At 43.2% G+C, this 21583-nt stretch overlaps 1 protein-coding gene across 4 annotated transcripts in view; it reads left to right on the top strand.

Moving 5' to 3' along the window:
- The window catches only part of GAS7 (growth arrest specific 7), a 675298-nt gene that overhangs the window by 98110 nt on the left and 555605 nt on the right, over positions 1 to 21583 (top strand). The window lies entirely within an intron of this gene.

Raw genomic sequence — 21583 nt, 5'->3', positions numbered from 1 at the left:
GTATACTCGTAACTAGTATGTATGTATAAAGAGAGAAAAAAAAACCACGGTTAGGTGGTATATACAATTATGGACGGGCTGCCGAGTGCCGACACAGAGGTAGCCACAGCCGTGAACTACCGCACTGTACTGTGTCTGCTGCTAATATATAGACTGGTTGATAAAGAGATAGTATACTCGTAACTAGTATGTATGTATAAAGAAAGAAAAAAAAACCACGGTTAGGTGGTATATACAATTATGGACGGGCTGCCGAGTGCCGACACAGAGGTAGCCACAGCCGTGAACTACCGCACTGTACTGTGTCTGCTGCTAATATATAGACTGGTTGATAAAGAGATAGTATACTACTAATATTATATATACTGGTGGTCAGGTCACTGGTCACTAGTCACACTGGCAGTGGCACTCCTGCAGCAAAAGTGTGCACTGTTTTAATATAATATTATGTACTCCTGGCTCCTGCTATAACCTATAACTGGCACTGCAGTAGTGCTCCCCAGTCTCCCCCACAATTATAAGCTGTGTGAGCTGAGCAGTCAGACAGATATATAATATATATTATATAGATGATGCAGCACACTGGCCTGAGCCTGAGCAGTGCACACAGATATGGTATGTGACTGACTGAGTCACTGTGTGTATTGCTTTTTTCAGGCAGAGAACGGATATATTAAATAAACTGCACTGTGTGTCTGGTGGTCACTCACTATATAATATATTATGTACTCCTGGCTCCTGCTATAACCTATAACTGGCACTGCAGTAGTGCTCCCCAGTCTCCCCCACAATTATAAGCTGTGTGAGCTGAGCAGTCAGACAGATATATATAATATTATATATAGATAATAGATGATGCAGCACACTGGCCTGAGCCTGAGCAGTGCACACAGATATGGTATGTGACTGAGTCACTGTGTGCTGTGTATCGCTTTTTTCAGGCAGAGAACGGATTATAAATAAAACTGGTGGTCACTATCAGCAAAACTCTGCACTGTACTGAGTACTCCTAATGCTCCCCAAAATTAGTAAATCAAGTGTCTCTCTAATCTATTCTAAACGGAGAGGACGCCAGCCACGTCCTCTCCCTATCAATCTCAATGCACGTGTGAAAATGGCGGCGACGCGCGGCTCCTTATATAGAATCCGAGTCTCGCGATAGAATCCGAGCCTCGCGAGAATCCGACAGCGTCATGATGACGTTCGGGCGCGCTCGGGTTAACCGAGCAAGGCGGGAAGATCCGAGTCGCTCGGACCCGTGAAAAAAAAACATGAAGTTCTGGCGGGTTCGGATTCAGAGAAACCGAACCCGCTCATCTCTAATTAAAACACAGCCTTTATCGAGTTTGTCAGTAGTATACATTGTTAATATACAGTATGTTATGTTTGGTTTCCAGGGCCAGTGCAAAGTTTATCATACTAAGCTTCTACATACCACCCCTGAGCCCTGCAAGTACCCTCTTCTCAGTCCCTAATTCATACACCTGACCGTTGAAAATAAATTAATATGAATTCTAAGTTTATGATAAAGGGTCATACCGAGGATTTCTAAAGAGCGGTTTCCACACTAGGCCACCTCAGCGAGTATGCCCACCATGCAAGTGGCATCCCTATAATTTTAAGCAGTGCCATAAGTAGATATCTTAGTGCTGTGTGCAAGAAACTGCATGCCCCCCCCCCCCCTTAATGTAAACCGGAAGCAGTGCACGCCGCAGTCGCGCGCAAAAAATATAGGGCGTGGCTTCACGGGGAAGGGGTGTGGCCACAAAATAGTACCACTTCATATAATGGTGCACAGTAGTCTCCATTATTCAAATTACTCCATACAGTAGTGCCACTACACCAGGTAGAGCCCCTTTTTCACATTACGTCAGACAGCGTCCCCTTTTTTACACATTAGGCAGGCAGAATTCCCCTTTTTTACACAGTAGGCAGGCAGAATTCCCCTTTTTTTACACATTACAGTAGCAGAGACCACGCATTCCCCCCTGTTTTGCACGAGAGAGTGAGTGAGTAAGTGTGTGTTTGTGTTCTGTCAGTCACCTGGAGGTGGTAGGCAGCATCCAGGCGCAGAGCCTCTCCTGGGGTCCGGGACACATGCTGCGGCAACGCTACAAGCAGCATGAGAGCGGGTCCTGGAGCAACCTCCGCCAGCGCTCCACACCCCGCCAGCAGCAGACAGCCAGCAGGAGTCCCATTCTCCTGCACTCACAGCGGGACTCCCGGCGGCAGGGGACACAGGGCAGCTGTTTGGTGATAGATGCGGCTACAGCCGCGCTCCCGCTTCCCTCACATGCAGAGGCGGGAGGCAAGCAGCGGCGGCGCTGGCCCGGGACTGTCACTACTGACAGTAGTACTGGCCGTACGGATAGGTGTGCTGCCAGATGGTGTGCCTTGCCCACATTTGCGCTGTGGGCAAGGCCCCCTCGGCACACACCTAGTTACGGCACTGATTTTAAGTATTGCTAGGCTGCTCTTCAAATACACAGACAATGCTGTGTGTGTGCTACTGTTAGGGGCATGCACCTCCTATCTACAGGAGCAGAGCAGTGTGATTGGTTGGCACAGTCACCGAAATTGGAAAAGCCACCACCAGACACAGCCTGTCCTGTTCTTTGAGCTTTCTCTTCCCTACTGTGCTCCGGTCTAATGCTCATTGCTGCTTGACTGGTTTTTGCAATGTGAAAGCCCTGTTTGGTATATGAAATACAGAAATTCAAGCATTAAACATGAACATTAAGAGTATTCACATTAATATATAGACCTACAGTATTTCTATAGTCTTGTATTTAGTCTTGAATCCAAGGTCATGGAAACTACTACAATTATTCTCAACTGAGTTGTTGCTCTCTTAAACTGTTACCCCATTTCAAGGGGACGCAGTTAAATTCCCGACATTCGTGATCCCGGCAGTCGAAACACTGATGCCGAAATCCCGACACCCACTGAAATGCTGGCGGTCGGAATCTCGACAGCCGTCCAGAAACCCCACTTGGGTGGTGGTCCACGCCACCACCCGAAGGGGAATAGATTGGTGTGGCGAGCAAAAGTTTCCACCGGGCCCGAAGCGTGGCGAACGGACGCGCTGTGCTCGGGGTTGGGATTCTGGCGTCTGTATTTTGACCACTGGGATCCCGACAGTCGGGATTTCATACTGAACCTCTTTCAAGGCCATAAGAATAGATTATAAAATGTGGCCATGAATGAACAAACAGTCACCCAAGCCACCAGTGCCAAAAACTGGATAGTTTTTAACATTGAGTTTAATTTTGCGAACTTGGGAATCCCCTACTCTGCCAGCCTCCTTTTCTCTGATTAAGTTGCATCGGCGACACATGTACATAATGGAGGGGAAAGGGGCACCTCCCTTATTCCCCATAGCTGTTCTCACCACTGCCCCACTCCCAACCAATATCCTGACAGCGGCATTCCACCCGCCAGAATGCCGGCAGCGGGGCGAGCACTAAGAGTCTCCTTGCAGGACAGGATCTATTCTCACTCCATGGGTGTCGTGGACACCCACGAGTGGAAATATCCCTGGTACGCCGGGATTGTTGCTGTCTGTATTGCCAGCTGTTGGGATTTCGGCATCTGTATCCTGAACGCCGGGATCGAGACAGCTGACAATTTAACTGCATCCCGTTTAAGTATCTACTGCCTGCTAGTTGGGTGGTCAGATCTCTTCCCTAATTGATAGTGCTTTCCATTTTCTTCTGTAACCCATGCATTTTGATAAACCCTTAATAAAAAATGTGAAAAATATATAAACAAACCTATTTCCCCCACTAACAGCTCCAGTGTTAAACACATTTATCACTATCAATAAATAAAACCATTTCCACCCCAAACAGTCCTGAAATGAAATATTGAATTTAATATATAGCTCTATCTCCTCCAACACGCAGTTCCACATTCAGTCAATAGCCCCCCAAATCATCCCATCAACTAATCTTACATTTGATATGCTACAATATTAAATAGGGGTGTGGATTATAGGGTCGACTGTCACTAGGTCAACACCTGAAATAGTTAATGGAATAGGTCGACATGAGGTGTGTTTTTTTTTTTACATTTGTGGGTGTCGTGTTATTCGTAAGGTGACCGGGAACCCCAATTAGTCCACTGTAATCCCCTCTCATGACTCGCACAGCTTTGGGCAGGTTACTATTCCCAATCGTAGTCCACGTGGATTGTAAAGTATGAAAAAGCTCAAAAACAGAAGAAAAAAAAACTGAAAAACTCATATCGGCTTTTTCATGTGGACCTATTGCCTATGTCGACCTAATGCATGTTGACCAAAAGTGGTCGACACAATGAGTGTCGATCTAAGTGCTGTCAACCTAAAGACCGGATCCCATTAAATAGCCATTAAAATGAAATATTTAGCCCCCAACAATTAATTAATTCCCTCCCACCATTTAGTTATTAACCACCATTACACACAAACATCACAAAATTAAAAACTTAAACCCCCCCCCTACCTCCACCACACACACACACACACACACACACACACACACACACACACACACACACACAGTCAGTTACCTTTTGCCATCGAGCCCTACACTTATCAGCAGGGGAGGCAGCCTGACTGATGCTGCAGGCCAGTATAGAGTATATTCTCCAGTGGCGAGACTCGTGTTGCCTAAAGAGGCATTGCATTCTGTCATCCTCCAGGGTGAAAGCCTCAGGGTGTCCAGATGACTAATAAATTGTACAGATGCCAGTGGCTTTTGGAGGTTGCTGTAATTGAGCTCTGCAGTCGATGCCAGCATGGAATGTAGTAGTCAATTTCAACATATTTATGCACTTGAATCTTGTACTACAAAGTGAATATTGAAGTATTACTAAAGAGGGTGTCAAAAGCTAATAGCCTCCTAGGATGCATTAGGTATATTATGTCAACAGTAACCATGACAACATTGGTGACTTTGTCGACAATCTGTTTGAGAAATTGCTAATGCCTAACCCATAAGCTGAACCCTAATGTTGGTGTTGACATTTTGTACATGTCGGTGTTTTGCAGATGCAATGCATGTCTGATATAGTTAGTAGTGTCACTGCATTATTTTGTCTGTCAGTTAATTTACTGGCTGATCCCAATGATGAAGCTGACTAGTCGCTTAACCACAGCATCAAGCCTTTCTTTAGTATCCCGAAAATGGGGTTGAGTTTCATTCAGTTCTCGAGGACAAGACAAAGAGGTCTTGGAGGACCAAAATATTTACATAACCATGATACTAATTGCAAACATCTGCAGTGACTCCCCTCTCTGCCACTCCCAGCTATAGCAACAAAATGATCCAGAAGGTCAGTTAGAGGCCAATCCTCCTGTTTATTGAGCTTCTATGTAGCACAGTATTAAACAAATGGTATCTATCCAGCTGTTGTGGAACCATAGGTTCCAGCAAGTAAAACTTACTTTTACTTGTAGCTTCATAACACTTGGAGAACCCCAAGTTGATTATTTAAATGCTCACAGGAGCCCATCACTTGATACCATACATACATAATGAAACAATAAATATTTCAACATTTCTCATCTGATAAGAGTCCATTTAGGTTAAATAATTTCTTGATCCCTATCTCTTGTCCTTCCTAAGCTAGAACTAAAAGCATATTTCCCACTATTAATTCTTAAGGATCTGTACAGCTGGGACACAGCTGCTCCTAATATCACAGTTGTACAGCCAAAGTTTCCCTTCTCCAATAAGGAAATCCTGGCAGCATGCGGGATTGTAGGGATGCAACAGAATTGCATTCAATGTACAGAAATCACACACTGCATCCAACATCTGTGGCCTGTAGTTAACCTTTTCTAGTAACTGGGGATTGGTTGTGAAATCTGTAATGATCAGTGCTTTCCATAGTGCACTGAGCGAGAGAGAGGCCAAAAGAAAAAGGCTATTTTTTTATTTTTTTATTATTATATCTGTACATAGGGGTATAGATTTGTGTATATTAGTTGTGTTGAAATGGTCTGAATGTCACCTTGCAAAAATATTAACATTGAATGTCAGCATGTTGATATTGCGTTTTGAGCGGTTTTATGCCCTAACCTACCACTAACTGCAGATTAAGGCCTGTCAATATTTACAGTGTCGGCTGTAATGTTTGGCTGTCACGACAATTACCGCTATAATGCTCATTACTTCTGATACACCCAAAAGCATCGGGGTTTAGCTGCGCAAAGCGGTTAAACCCAACTAAAGTCCCACCTGCAACATGAAAAGTGCAGTTTGTGGAAAAGGGACACTTTCCGCACATTTCAGCTTGCCACCTCAGGAGACTGTATGCAGAAATGTCGGCACTGGTGGTGATCGCGCCAAAGTGGCAGAACAAATGAATAGCTGCCGGCGGGCACCCAAATAAACAATTGAATCGCCCCTACTAAAAGAATATGCTTTAAGAAAGGCGTAATCTGCATCCTATGATTCGGCAGCTGTCTCCAATTTTCGAGTTTCGGCATAATCTGGGAGTCCTGTTTTCCAGTAAAGAATGGTTTCTTTTCTCAAATGTATTTATTTTTGTATTTATTGATTTGTTACTATTTGTTCTAAGTAAATGTCCCCTGAAAGTAAATCAGTAGTGTTGTAACATTTTCAGGGAAACCGTTTTTCCAATGCTAGAGTCTATATTACAATTTAATGTCCCATGGTGATAACCCCCCCTCCCCCCCCCCCAAAAAAAAAAAAAACATTGTGCCACGATTATGGAGTAGTGTATTGTGTATGACATTTAGCTGCCACAGTGAAAGCTATTAGTACTTAATACCGTGAAGGACCATTTCTACCTAGCTCGTTCATGGAATTGGAAGCCTAATATAAGTTTCCAGCACCACTACTATGAAGAAACAAAATAAAGAAATAGAAACATAACATATATTTTAAATACAGTTGTTAAGTGACCGTATTCTCTCCACCACACACACAATTATATTTATTCTCTTCGGGGGGCGAGCGACATTCACAATGTGGACAATTAAAGAATGCTGACATGACATAATGTTCATAGTAGAATGCCAACATCCGATTTTTATACGATGTTAGAGTGCGGTTTACGGTTAACGTTAGGCTGTAGTTGGGGTTATGCAAACTTACCTCACCAACACAAATCCTTCACCTCCACACTGTCCCCTCCATATATACATCCCTAGTGTCGTAACTTTGTATCACACCCCTTTGGAGGGCAGAACAACTCCCTATTCATTTCAGAGAAAAAAATAAGACTCCCCCCCCCCCCCCCCCCCCCCTCCCTTTCCCCAGTGATTCCCTATCATATTTCCCCACTCTTCTGCAAGTGTCAGGAGACTCATGCTTTTCAGTCAGCCCCCACACCCACGGAATAGTGGCCAGGTCTCCCGCATCCCACCCGTTGGCACTTCCTAGTGAAGTGAGCAGGGTGAGATTTTGCAGGGAATTGTGGTGCGGTATGGAGGGGCTGATGAAAATCACTGCAGTTTGGGGGCAGGGCCTAGTGACTGACGGCATGTCCCCACCCCCGAAGGTGCTATCAGTGTCTCCTCTCTGGGCTTCTCCTGTAGAGGAAACTTTAAGGTAGGCAAGTACAGTATGTTCCTTCTTTTATCTGGGCTACTGTATGATGTATAGCTTTTCACATGTTTTTGGGAGAAAGGCATCACACACTTCCCTACTGTCCCAGTATGTTGTTGGGATATCTGTATTGCTGTACACCCCAAATGTGGGTTTTACCTGTTGCCAACACATTAAGCGTTATTACACCCAATTAAACTAAGAGAATGCGTGAGGTTAGAGTGCCTTTCATAATGCGAATAATCAAAGCAGTAAAATGTACACTGAACAGAAACGAGACATGTTTTGCATTATTTGACTTCTGATAATAAAAAAGTTTTTTTATATTTGGCTTTATTATATGAAACTAGGAAATACGATGAATAGTTCATGCAAAAAGCATGTTTTTAATTTAATATAAAATCTTGTACAAGGAATTACGTAAAGTCAGTTATTTCTAATGATTGTCTATACATTTAGCAGAGTCTTGCTGTACACACACATTCCATTTCTCTTTTATTTTGTGCCAATGACATTGTTACAGGAACCATATGTGAAATAAGATACTGCTAATAAAGTATATTCCTGCATGAGAATGAGACCGCTGTGGCAAGGTTACAAAGTGTTGAAATGTGGCCCCTGGTCTGCCTGACAATAAGATAGAGTAGCTAAAACATGAGATTATCTAAAGGGGTGGCGACAGATCTGCTGGGGCCCTTGTACACGGAGGGGACGTGGCCAAACCCCCCACCTTTAAAAAATAAATAAATAAAGATTATGGCTGCGCATGCCACACAGGGGAGATGCCAGCGCTCAATCCAGTGGGGTGCGATCGCTCACTCCCCCCACGCAGGTAGAGGGAGGATTGATTGCTGCTGCAGCTGCCACTCTCCCCAGCTCAGCACACAGAACTGAGCAGCCTGTCCTGAGCTGGGGAGAGAGGTTTCTGCAGCGTCAGTTAGTTCTTCCTCTCCCTGTCGGCTCTTTGCAGTGGGGAACCGGGTCCCGCCGAGGGAGGTCAGTGGGACCCTCCAACAGGCCTTAGCTTAAGGCACACTAGTCTGTTCTTTTGTGTCTGGGAGATCTCCCCATAATTCTTGGGGGGGAGGGGGTCGAACATTCACAGAGGCAGACATAGGCTGTGCTGCAAAGTCGCTGCGATATGTCCGTGAATGAGATCGTTCAGACATATCATGTCTACACACCCGCCATCGCCTGTTCAACCGAATCTGCGCTAGAGTAACCTATATGCTACTATAGGCTAACACCAAGCTCCGGAATGCTTTGCATATGGGAGCTGCTTTGCAGTCGGAAATGGAGTGACTGCAGCATATATCGGAGATATCTGCTGCGGTTCATTTATCTTAAATATGGGGGATGCTTAATATTTGCTGGTTGTCCCCCAAAAAAAGTTGTTTTCAAGGATTATCCTGCAAACCTCCTTTAATAAAAATGGCCATTATGAGAAAATTGTTATCTTGGGTGGTAGAAATCTAAAAAGTGTATTATCACGTCACCACATCAGATTAGTGTTTTCCCACTGAGACAGTTGAGACTGTAACTGTTGGGTAAAATTACTGTAAAAGCTTTTTCCATTTTGAATAATGTGTATTAACAATACAAGGGAGGATTTAATGACCACCCTAGGCTGGATTATTTTGTGACCCCCACAACAGTTAATAATATACAGATATGTCCATCTACACCTATCCTCAAATTGCACCAAATAGCCCATTTTATGCATAATATTTGTATCCCTAATGCGACAAAAAGACAAGGCACAGGTACCCTGAATATTGACCCAGGCATTTCATGACCCTTTTGTATGTGACTCATTCACTAATATGGGGAAAAAAGACAAAAGTCCGATATGAGTTATCTGTGCCATTCCGCTCACCATACATAGTTATGCTTAATCTGTGACTTTATACCAATTCCGTTGTGACAAAAATACTAATCCTAAATACATAAGACACGATAAGTGATTGCATATAGCTACTGTGTGAAGATGCAAAATTCATGGAAAGGTCTGTAATTACATCAATCTCTACCTGTGGCGGAGTGCGTAGATCGTGCCATGTGTCTCGCACAATATGGTGCAAAAATGATGTATGAGGACACATCTGTATGGGATAATACACTCAGCGTATATCATATGGTCATATGGGTATACAGTATATTCATAACTATAAAAGCCCAAGGTCACAGAAATCTGACTTTTTTTTTTTTTCTACTATCACTATTATCAACTGTAATAGCCAAGAGAGTGGTAAAATCCTACTGCGCACAAAGAGCTGCCTTTGATCAACAGCTGGAGAAGCGCTACAAACCTGCTCCCAGAATACACATGCAGAAAAATGACATTGTGAACAATGGCGCTCAGACAATACATGTAAATGACCATACAGATGGATGACCCTTCCCTTATGGTGCTCACTGGGAGGTTCCTTCTCTGTTTGTTAGACTCAGTGGATGCATAAACGTGTTAAGGAGAAAACACAAATCGTTCTCCTATAATACGATTAAAAATTAATAGTTTTAATTCCCACTGATGCTGTTATGCTAACATAAATCCTCCTGTCCCTTTTTGAATACGGTGATAACCAATATAGTCCACCCAGCCCAGACAACTTTTATACCTGGGGAATCTACAGCAGTTAATATTAGGCGCCTTTTTATTCATATTCAGGCCTCCCACGGGGATCAGTACGTAATCCCGCTGGACGGGATCCCGGCGGTCGAAATTCCGATGCCGGAATCCCAACCGCACAATCCCGACAAAGGTGGCGAGCGGAACGCTGCGGGCACGGTGCCTTGCTACGCTCGGCACACTATTATATTCTCCCTCTATGGGTGTCGTGGACACCCACGGAGGGAGAATATGTCGGGATTGTGGCAGTCGGGATTCCGGCGTCGGGATTTCGCCAGCCGGGATCCCATCCAGCGGGATGTTGACCGCCTCCCCTCCCACGGGGAAGAGTCTTCTTCATTTGTTGTCTCCTTGGATGCAGCTGAAGCATTTGAGTCCGTGGAGTTGCCCTTTCTGTGGGGAGGTCATGAAGTGTTTTGGGGGTAAGTTCTGTCTTCTTAAAATGTGCCAGAATATCTATTAACAGTTACATATCCTCTTCTTTTGCCTTGGCTTAGGGGCACCAGGCAGGGATGCCCCCCTTTCTCCTACTTTGTTTACACTAGCTATAGAACCACTAGCTTGTTTCTTGTGGAAACACTCCGGAGTGGGTGGGATTAAATTAGGGGGCAGAGAGGATAAGGTGGCACTCTATGCAGACCACCTTCTTTTGTTTCTATCTGATTACTCTATCTGATTACTCCACTCCAAATTGGAATAAATAACATATTCTTCCATTTAGAAGGTTTGTCCTAATTCCCCACCAAATCCCCTTCTACTCTGTTGGGTGGACAAGTTTAGATACTTAAGGATTTGGATTAGTAACTCCACAGGTGATTACAATGGCATGAATGTTCGGCCACAATTGGAATAGTATGACTAAAACTCGTTCCTGGAGTAAGATGCCTCTTACGCTCACAGGTAGGGTGATCCTGGTAAAGATAATAGTACATCCCAAACGTCTATACATTATTCAGCACTCACCTGTTTTACCTTCTGGGGTTCTTATTCCGTAAAGTGGTAGATCTCATCTGATCTCCTCTCTGGTCTCGGTGGACCGACGGACTCGTATTCAGTTTAATACCCTTACTAGGGCTAAAACATATGAAGGCCAAGCATTACCTCATTTCCGTTTCTATTATCATGCAGCTTAATTATCGCACTTGACTGTGATAATTAAGATGGATGATGGAAACTCACGCTTTGGCTGCAGGATAACTCGAGGAGTGCTTTGCATATGCTTCTAGTAACCTAGACCATGCCAGGACATACACCTCTACAAGCACAGCTAGCTGGCAGGGAATGCACAATAGGCCCTCAGTTAACCACTCAAGCCAATAAAATGAGTTGCTGTACACAGAATCCTTGGAATTGAGGACATTGACCCTGACACTCCTTTATGGAATGCCAAATCACTGACCGAGTTATCCACCCTCCCGGTGAAAGTGCTTTGGGGTACTAGAGGCATAGACACTTTGGGATGTTTGTATGAGGATAACGTGTTGATATAATTTACTCAACTTAGTTGTGAATACCAACTCCCCCATATGATATTTTATGGTTATTTGCAAATTAGACATGTCCTATCAGCTCAGTTCCAATGGACATCTCCTAATAGATGAGATTCTCCACTTGAATTATTCCTCCTTTCTATTGGTTCTAAATGTACTCTATCCACTCTGTAATCGTACATAACGGCAGCTCACCATCCTTCAAAACTACCATGCCTTAAGATGAGGTGGGAAAAGGAGTCAACTTAGAAAGTAATGAATAAATACGGCAGCATCGGTCTTGTAAAAACATAGTTAGTTACACACCTCATGAAAAAAACTATGTATAAAAAGGCATATAGAAGCACCTCTTATTGCACAAATCCATGATATAAAATATAATGACCAAAAATACATTAAAAATGGATTTAAATAGGGGGAAAGTCATAAAATGTGGGATAAGAACTAGACCATAAAATACTTTATCCGTTGTTATAAGATTGATGCTGCCATGATATTTATTCATTACTTTCTAGGTGACGCACAACTTTTACTGCACTTTATTACATTATTTACTGTAAATCAAAGGAAACCAATTTGAGTTATTGGATCCGGATTTCACAGTACTGTATCTCCGCCTTACAAAATAACCCACTGTTTAAGAGGACACCAACATGGAGACCGGGCAAGGACGTGACATCATATACACCGTAATTCTTCAGTGTCATTATCCCAAAACCTGGAAATAGTGCAACTCTCGTTAAGAGAAGAGGACAATCATATGAAGAACGCTTAAAGATATTGTCACGTCCAGCCACGTCACTTCCACTTTATGAGTGACTAGCGGAACCCAGAAATGGTACACTATTAGGTACTTTGGACATATGACTATACTGTTTTAAAGAGTCTCATGGGATTGGCTCCCTGATGGACCAGTCACCTCTACCGCATCACATCATGTCTGGAAACTCGACGTGCGGCAATGAATACCTGTAACATGTATTGTTTAAAACTCTTTGGTTTTTGGTATAGATATTATGTCAGGATACTGTTTAAGGGTGAGTGGCTTAATTGACCGCAAATGGGGCAATCCTCCCTGCTGTGTATGCACTTGCCTATGCCGGCACCCCGCCAGGTCCCCGCCGACGCCAATATCTACGTCGACGGGACTTGGCAAGTGTGTACTGGGCTGAAGTGTGATAATGAGGGGCATCACCGTTAACTGCTGTTACAAGATGGTGAATGCTGCACTTTCATCATCATTGTTTTATTCACTATATTGGAAATATTCATTTTAAACTGTATTACACGAGAATGATTTGTGTTTTTCTCTTTTCCATGTTTATGCATGGAAAACAGAAGGAACCTCCCATTGAGCACCATAAGTGTTGTCTAAGTGCCACTGTTCACAATTGAATTTTTCTGCATGCATAATATCAACTGTAATATATGTTAACATATATGTTATGCTATTACATAGCCATAAGTATTTTTTTTTTTTTTACAGGATTCTATAGAAAATCTTACAAGCTTGTCCTTCATGCAGTCCCTTTACATAAATAGCACTTATTATAGCTGAAGTTCCATAGGGCTCCTTGCCAGTAAAGCTAAAGTAACCATAGTGGAACCTATTAACACCTTTTACAGCTTTGGTTGACCTATTTCATTCACAACAGGATTCAAGCGTTATTGCAGTGCCTTTACCTTGTTAAGTGATGTGCTGACTGTATGGTGTGTAGATTTCAAGATGGCAAGTTATCTTCTACATATAATTTATTGGTCTGTTTGTTAGTCTGTCTGCCCGATTATGCAATCAGACACCCCTGCACCAATTGGGATGAACCTAATGCAAGGTGCTCCAGTTGGAACCTGACCAGGTTTTAGTGGGGTTAGGGTCTCGGTTGGACCTCCCATTGGTGTACACCAGACAAAATTTTGATACCGCTTGTTCTGGGCCTTCCACCGAATGAACTGTAATAACTGACAGAAATTACCATAATTCAGTGACCTTAAATAACCATAAATCAATAACCTAAAACAACTGACAGAAATGGAGGTGGGAAGAAAAAAATATTGTGTACTCAAAAGTCTTGGAATAGCAACATTGGTAACAGTAGGAAAACTTTAAACCAATCTTGCAGTGTAAAAATGATTACAAAACTGGACAGAAAGGAAAGCTGGGATTAGAGCTACTGGCAACACCCCCCCCAGTCAAAAATGACACTGGGCAGTCACCTCATGGGTGTGTTGGAAGAGCTGCTAATTATTTTTACAAAGTTACATCCAACTCATTGATAACGTCAAGATTTAAACTCTGACGATGCTGGGTACTTCAGCTAATTATATATAACCTTGGATATACAGGGAGTTCAAAAAGTCCCTCCACAATGAGCGCTGTCTCTGGCAGCTGATCTCCATTGCAGCCATGGGAGGCCAGAGAGAGACAACACTTTCAACACTTAATGTAGAGAAGCACGTAACAAATTTGCTTTGCTTTTTTTTTTAATGTGAATAAAGTGATTTAACCATTATGTTGGCATATTACTTAGCACACATTCTTCTTGGTAAAGCCAGCTTAGCACACAGTCACTGTAGAGGGACTTTTAGAACTTGCTGTATTAATAGCAGGGATTTGTAGTTATAATAAACTAGCTGTCTATGCATAACATATAAATTGATTGGCAAAATATATTGGCTTATAAATTTTGATGCAATATGAACCATTATTCTCTTATACTAGATAGTATTCCATATAATTTGTATATTAATCTGGTGTATAATTTTGCAGAGAACACAGGACATACAAGCCTATTTATCCTTTTGAATATGATAGAAAATAAGTTATCAATGTCCTTTATTAATATATATATTGCCAGAGCAGCTGAATGTTAGCAGAATGTTCTTTGTTAAACGGTTTTCTCTGGCGGGTTCCAACAAAGGGTTATATTCAATAAGAGTCGGAAACTGCCGTCTTGTCGGAAAGACATCAGTTTCCGACTGGAATAGGTTGGAAGGGGTTCCAACCTATTCAATATGGGCACATTTTTTTCGGGAAACCTGACTTGTCGGAATACTGTCGGAAAGCAGATGGATCGGCGGAATACCAGCCGACCCGCCGGCTGCTGTCGGAAACGGGGCCAAATCAGACAGGTTTTGGCCACCCTTCCGACAAACTCAATCCGACTTGAAAACAAGTCGGATTGAGGTGAGGAGAAAGGGAGCGGTGTGGCGGGCTCTGAGGATGATAGGTACCTTGACGGACGTCCCCCGGCCAGGCACCACTCTCCCTGCAGTACCTCCCCCGCTGCTGCAGACATCACCCCCGCTGCCAGCTTCGGCCATCAATCGCCACACTGCCTTCCCCCCCCCCCCCCGCCCGCCACACGCTGCTTCCCCGCCGGCCGCCACACGCTGCTTCCCTGCCGAACGCCACACGCTGCTCCCCCCACCGGCTGCCTCATGCTGCCCCCCCCCACCGGCCGCCTCACGCTCCTTCCCCGCCGGCAGCTGCTCTCTGCTCCCCCCACCGCTGCTGTCAGCGCACCCAGCAGCCGCTGACAGCAGCGGCGGGAGAGGACAGGACACAGGGAACGGTCAAATCCGACAGTCGGATTTGACCGCTCTTTGAATAGGGGTTGTCGGGTCCATTCCGACAACTGCATGTTGGAATGGACCCGACTCTTATTGAAGATACCCCAAAGCCTGTCTCAGATGGGTAGTGCTTGTTACCATTGATAGCTATGGAGAAGATGCTGCATTTCTCTGTTTGACAAATAGTCTTGGGTCTGTCAGTCACAATCATGGAAGTACTGTATTTGTATAGGTTTGCGGTTAAATTACCAGTTGTCGGGATCCCAGCGGTCAGGATATTGACGCCGTAATCCCGATAGCTGGGCAAATGCTGGCAGTCAGAATCCCCACCCAAGCCTGCTATTCTCACTTGGATGGTGGTCCAGCCCACCACCCGTGGGGGAATTTTTTATAGTGTGGCGACCAAAGTTCGCCACCTGGCCCGAAGCGTGGCAAGCGGCCACACTGCTCTCGCTGCTGGGATTCTGGCTGTCGGGTTCCGGGCGCAGGGCACCTGACCACTGGGATCCCCACCGTCTGGATCCCATACCGATTCCTTTGTATATATACGTTTACAGGTTTTCTTAATGCTGTTGCAATTCATATAGAATAATTTTATAGTACAATCCAATTATTAACGTGTTAGGGATTGGGGAGGGCTAGGGTTAGGCACCTAGCGAGGAGAGTTACGTTTATGCAGCGAGGAAGGGAGGGCTAGGGTTAGGCACCTAGCGAGGAGAGTTACGTTTAGGCAGCGAGAAAGGGAGGGTTAGGGTTAGGCACCTAGCGGGGAGAGTTACGTTTAGGCAGCGAGGAAGGGAGGGCTAGGGTTAGGCACCTAGCGGGGAGAGTTACATTTAGGCAGCGAGGAAGGGAGGGTTAGGGTTGGGCACCTAGCGGGGAGAGTTACATTTAGGCAGCGAGGAAGGGAGGCTAGGGTTAGGCACCTAGCGGGGAGAGTTACATTTAGGCAGGGAGGAAGGGAAGGCTAGGGTTAGGCACCTAGCGAGGAGAGTTACGTTTAGGCAGCGAGGAAGGGAGGGCTAGGGTTAGGCACCTAGCGGGGAGAGTTACATTTAGGCAGGGAGGAAGGGAGGGTTAGCGTGAGGCACCTAGCGGGGAGGGTTAGGAGTAGGCAGCAAGGAAGGGAGGGTTAGTGTTAGGCACCTAGCGGGGAGGGTTAGGATTAGGCACCCAAAAGGGAGGGTTAGGGTAAGGAAAACATGAGGGTTAGGGGGCTAAATGGGGGCTGTCGGGATTCTGATGGATGGGATGCTGCTGTCTGTATACTGACAGCCAGCATCCCGTCCATCGGTATCTCATACTGATCCCCCAGGGTGTGCTTGGCTGCTGCTGGAGATGTTACATTTTTGTGGAGTGACAGCGTTCACTGCCTAAAGCACTGCCTAATCAGGAGACGTGGACTGGGCATCACAATTTGACGGGGGCCAAAACGATGTTAAGAGGAGGCTTTCCGTACATGCCCTGTTCCAGGTAACCAATCAGTAAATTCTAAAACTTGTGACTTTATGCACCCACTGCAGGACTGTAAAAGTGGAGAGGATTTAACACCATTGATTTAACACAATGACTCAAAATCCAAAACCAACAATAAGACTGACATCCTTCATAGGAGTTCAAGCCTCTAACAACATATGTTCATTTAAATGCTGTTTTGCACTTTAGAATGATATCTATTGTAACCGTGACAAGAAAGCCAATACATTTTTGATTGTATATCTTATTTACTTTTAATTGTATTTGAAGGGGAATTTTTAGGTTATTTTACCCCATGTTTGTTATCCCTGTCTATTTTTATTGCACATTATTATAAAACATTTACTGGCCTCTCTCCCTTGTACATTGCATTATCGATATTAGTTAACTGAACAAACATATATATATATATATATATATATATATATATATATATACACACACACGCACGCACACACTAACTAGGGTTAGAAGCACGGAGATCTAGTCGTTATAATATGGTAGAAATAGACTTTCTTGAACAATAAAACTTATTCTTGAACAATATAACTTATTCCTGGTCCATTGTTTTGAGAAATAGCAGGGCTAAGCTGTGTGTTATTTATTGGGAAGAGATTCACTTTTTTAATAAGTCCCTTCTTTATTCCTGTGCAAATCATTCTGTACAGACTGAGGGAACACTTTAAAAAATAAAAATAAAAAAAATAACTGGTATATAGTAATTGTTTGAAAATGGCAATTCTGCCCATAGGAACTAATCAGAGTGAAAATTCAAGCAAACATCTATTTCCTCCTGATTTAATCCCGAGGAAGTGGGTTGCAGAGGCGTACCATTACTCTTAAGTTACAGGGTGTGGTTATATTTGAAAATTGTATTTTCTTTCATAGCATAACCAAACTTCTTGGGAAAATTAAGGAACAACATATGTGGCATTATTTGCTTTGCAGGTCAATGAAAATCCAATTTTGAACAGGCATGAAAAACCAGCTAGTTTTCGCCTTGAATAGTTGTTTAAACGGGATGTAGTCATGTTACCGGCGGTCGGCATACCGATGCCAGGATCCCGACCGTCCGAATGCCGGCAGGGGGCCCAGGGCTACGGCACCTATAGAGTAGGAATAGAACCTGTGACGAGCCACCAAGACCGCAGCGTGGCGTGCACAGTGAGCCGGCAAGGGGCTTCCCAACAATATAAACTGCACCGTTTTAACTATTGAATGGATTGATTAGTTATGAGCTTCTTCATCTGTAGTAATATTTTCATAGATCACTAAATACATTTCCATTAAAGTTTTGAGGACGGCTACAGTATATCAAGCTAGAATGGAAACGATGACAACTGCAAGTTGGAAGGTACTGTAATCCTTACACTAACCCTGCTGGATTGTACATAGCTTTTGAATCGTACACTTACAAGAAAAGGGGGGTTCTGCTTTTGCTGTGTGTAAATATGACAATTTATACTCATTTACTTTTCATGTAGAAATATTCTCGTACCGCTATTTTCATTTTATCTTTATATGCTCTTCAGAAATATTGTCCTACGTATCTCTTTTCTCTCTTTTTCAAAATGAATGAATAAATAATAAACTGTTGGAAATAGGGGAAGGTGAGAATAGATTGGCAGACTCCCTGCTGTGATAGTGACCTACTGTCTGTCTCAGTGGCCTGCTTTGGAAGTGAGGGGGAGCAAGAATGGAAAAATAAGGTGCCCAGACTATGATATTAATAAAGGCGCATCCTCAGTATAATGCATATGTGCCAGCCATACAAATGTCCTCTTACAGTACCTATCCACGACGACCTTACTATACCCATCGCCCTATCTCCCACATGGATTTTTCATGGCATCAACCTCCCCTGGCCAGAAATATTCAAGTAACGGCTTTATATTGTTATATATCCATTATTTATAATTTTTGTTGTTGTTAAATATACTGATTTCTAACTTCACACCGTAGACTGTCTTGTTCTCGCTGTGCTCTGTGACCTCTATGGGGGTAAACTACTGTACTCCTAAGTGAATGTGTCTTCTCATTAGAGCTGCACCTGCTCTGCTGCATTCTCTCATCACAGTCTTGCAGGGAAGGGATTGCTGGGACATGTAGTTTCTGTTTTCAGCCACTTATCACTAAGCACTGGGGTCAGGGAGAGCAGTCACTCCCCCTGACCCCCACCCCCCACCCCACCCCCTGGCCATATCCCTTGCAAAAACTTTTGATTTTTTTTTTTTTTTTTTTTTTTAACAGTGATAAGGGATTTTGCTATTTGTCAAAGCTTTCCACCTACAATAGTCACTTCAGGCAATCCTTTCTTTTTAGGATATGTTGATAAAAAGGCCCCATAGCTTCCATGCAATCAACAATACCCATACAGGCACAGGGAAAGTTGGATAGCTAAAAGGAGGCAGATAAAAGTATGCACAGCTTAGAATTGAGTTCCACCAATGTTTATTGTAGGCAAAACAGGATAACCAAAACAAATTCATAAATCCATATTAGGTGGCTACACGTTGATTTTTTTTTAAAGGGCCACCGCACCTGTATACTGTATTACTTTATTAAAAATAAACTAACAAATTGTGTGTGCAAAAATAACTTCTACCTTAGCAAATCTTGATCTGTTCTGCATTGGAAAATATCCTTCCCCCATAATCAGAATTTCATCTCAAATGTTTTACTTTCATGAATATCTTTGCTCTCAATCGCTCTTTTCTATAAGACAACTTGTACTTTAGATTCGGTTGTTCTTTTAAAAGATTCTAACAATAAAAAAGTTTCTTTAAATATTTACATATCACTGACCACTAGGTGGCACCATGAGCCATGCCCAAGGGTGTCCATGCCTTGACTGACCAAGTTTACAATGTTCTACATCTTTCAGTACACACGTTCTCAATGCTAAATATACGAAAAGCATTGTTGATCCAAATTCACAGAATGTGAAAGACTCAACGGCCATCTCAACCCTAGATTTATTTTTTTATGAATTAATTTCCTGCTGCAGCATCCTAGCTCATCCGCAAAGCTTTGAGCATGTCATAGTTACCGTAGTTACATTGGAGGTGCCACTACATAGAAACCCAACAAAAAGAGAACTCGCCTGTTGCATTCTATTTGTACTAGCTTGAGACTGATATACCGGCTGCAGATAGAATGCCAGAACATGATGCAGATGAGTTATGTTTCTAGCCCCTCCAGAATGTACCATAGACTCTCACAAGTAGGGCTCTCTCAGTTTTTGTGGTTGCCTTGTAAAAATGATGTTGTGGGTTGTAATTATGTATATATGTATTTTGTGACATTTGTACAGCTCTATGGAACCATTATTGCACCATATAAATGAAAATGACAATAGTATAGTATGTAGGCTCCTCTGCATTGTAACCGGGGGCCTGATTTGGGTCCCAACACTCTTACTGCTCCAGACACCAGTGTTCAGTACTGTGTGCATGTGCAGTATGGATCCTGCATCATCAGACGCACTACGGCTGCGGACGTCAAGTGATTTAACCGTCTTCAGCCATTTTAGATGTGGCGGCTGCAGCTATTTCCCAAAACGGAGGCATGTCATTTCCGTTTTGTGGGAGTGCCAAGGTCAGGATCTCTATCTTCTGTGGAGATTTCCTGGCCACTTGGAAGGAGCTGCGGTGGCCAGCGTGTGACCTCATGGGTTGCTCAGTCAGCCTATGGTGTCGCAAGTGATCCGATGCATCCTCAGACGCAGTTCTGAATCACGCAAGCATGAAAGAGGCGTATACTTATACCAGACCCCACCTGCTGCATTACCATATCTGAGCAAGCAGCAGCGATGCACCATCCAACCACATCTGAATCTGGCATGTGTTCTAAATTCAGCAAATGTTTTTTATTATTTTAATATAATAGCTGAGCCCATCCCCCACTAATGTTACCGAAAACTCCGTAAGTGAGCAATAAATCACGAGTGTGCTTCATATAAAACATTTTTGTTTACATGTTGTATCAAATAATTGGACATGATGGATCTTTGAGCCATGATCTGAGTTGTGACATTATTATTATTATTATTATTATTATTATTATTATTATTATTATTATTGTATGTAACGGCATGACAGCTGAACAGATTATTTTTTATTACATTTTTTTCTTTAATATTAATTGTAACTATTTAGAGTACATGCTCATAGCAGATTATACAAACCACTCAAAGATGTCTTGCCCTGTACCTGAATGTGAACATGGCATTGACCAGCCACAGAATAGGGATAATGATTCACGGTATTGACTTCAGTGTCCTAAGTACTGATGGTGTGGTTCTATATGTGATCTATAGATCATACCTTGGAGGTCTGTTCACATTGGGCTCGCCTCCCGATACAGCGTAGCGCAGTACACCAAGGTTATTACTCTGCTGTGTCCATTTATACCCCACACAAGTTTACAATCTATGCCATGCCAATAAAGGTTTACAAAGTATCTGTTTGACCACACATGACTGTATTTTCAAACACAACAAAATATACTAAGTTGCTCCTGCAGATGTTTATCTGGATTTTTAGACCTTGCAAGCAAAACTTTGTTTTCTTTTTTTCTTTTTGTCTTCTGGAATGCAAGGTCAAATAACAATAGGGAAACGTGCATATCTGGTGCCACCGCATATGAATTAGAATTCTACAAAAGCTTTGGAGAGAAGGAACCCTTTTAGTGGGCGTGAATTGTATCAGCTCTATCTGACCTTGGTTCAGTTCTGCTGTGTTTTGCTTCTTGATTTAGTGGTGTTGAGGAACAATAACAGATTCTATCTCATTTTGATTGCATGTGTACAGCTGTGACTAAATGGTACTTATAAACACGCTTCCAACAGGAAACTGTGTACA

This window comes from Pseudophryne corroboree, chromosome 3, assembly GCF_028390025.1.
Source record: "Pseudophryne corroboree isolate aPseCor3 chromosome 3, aPseCor3.hap2, whole genome shotgun sequence".
NCBI classification, from domain to species: Eukaryota; Metazoa; Chordata; class Amphibia; order Anura; family Myobatrachidae; genus Pseudophryne; species Pseudophryne corroboree.
This window is presented reverse-complemented; position numbering and strand designations above follow the sequence as displayed.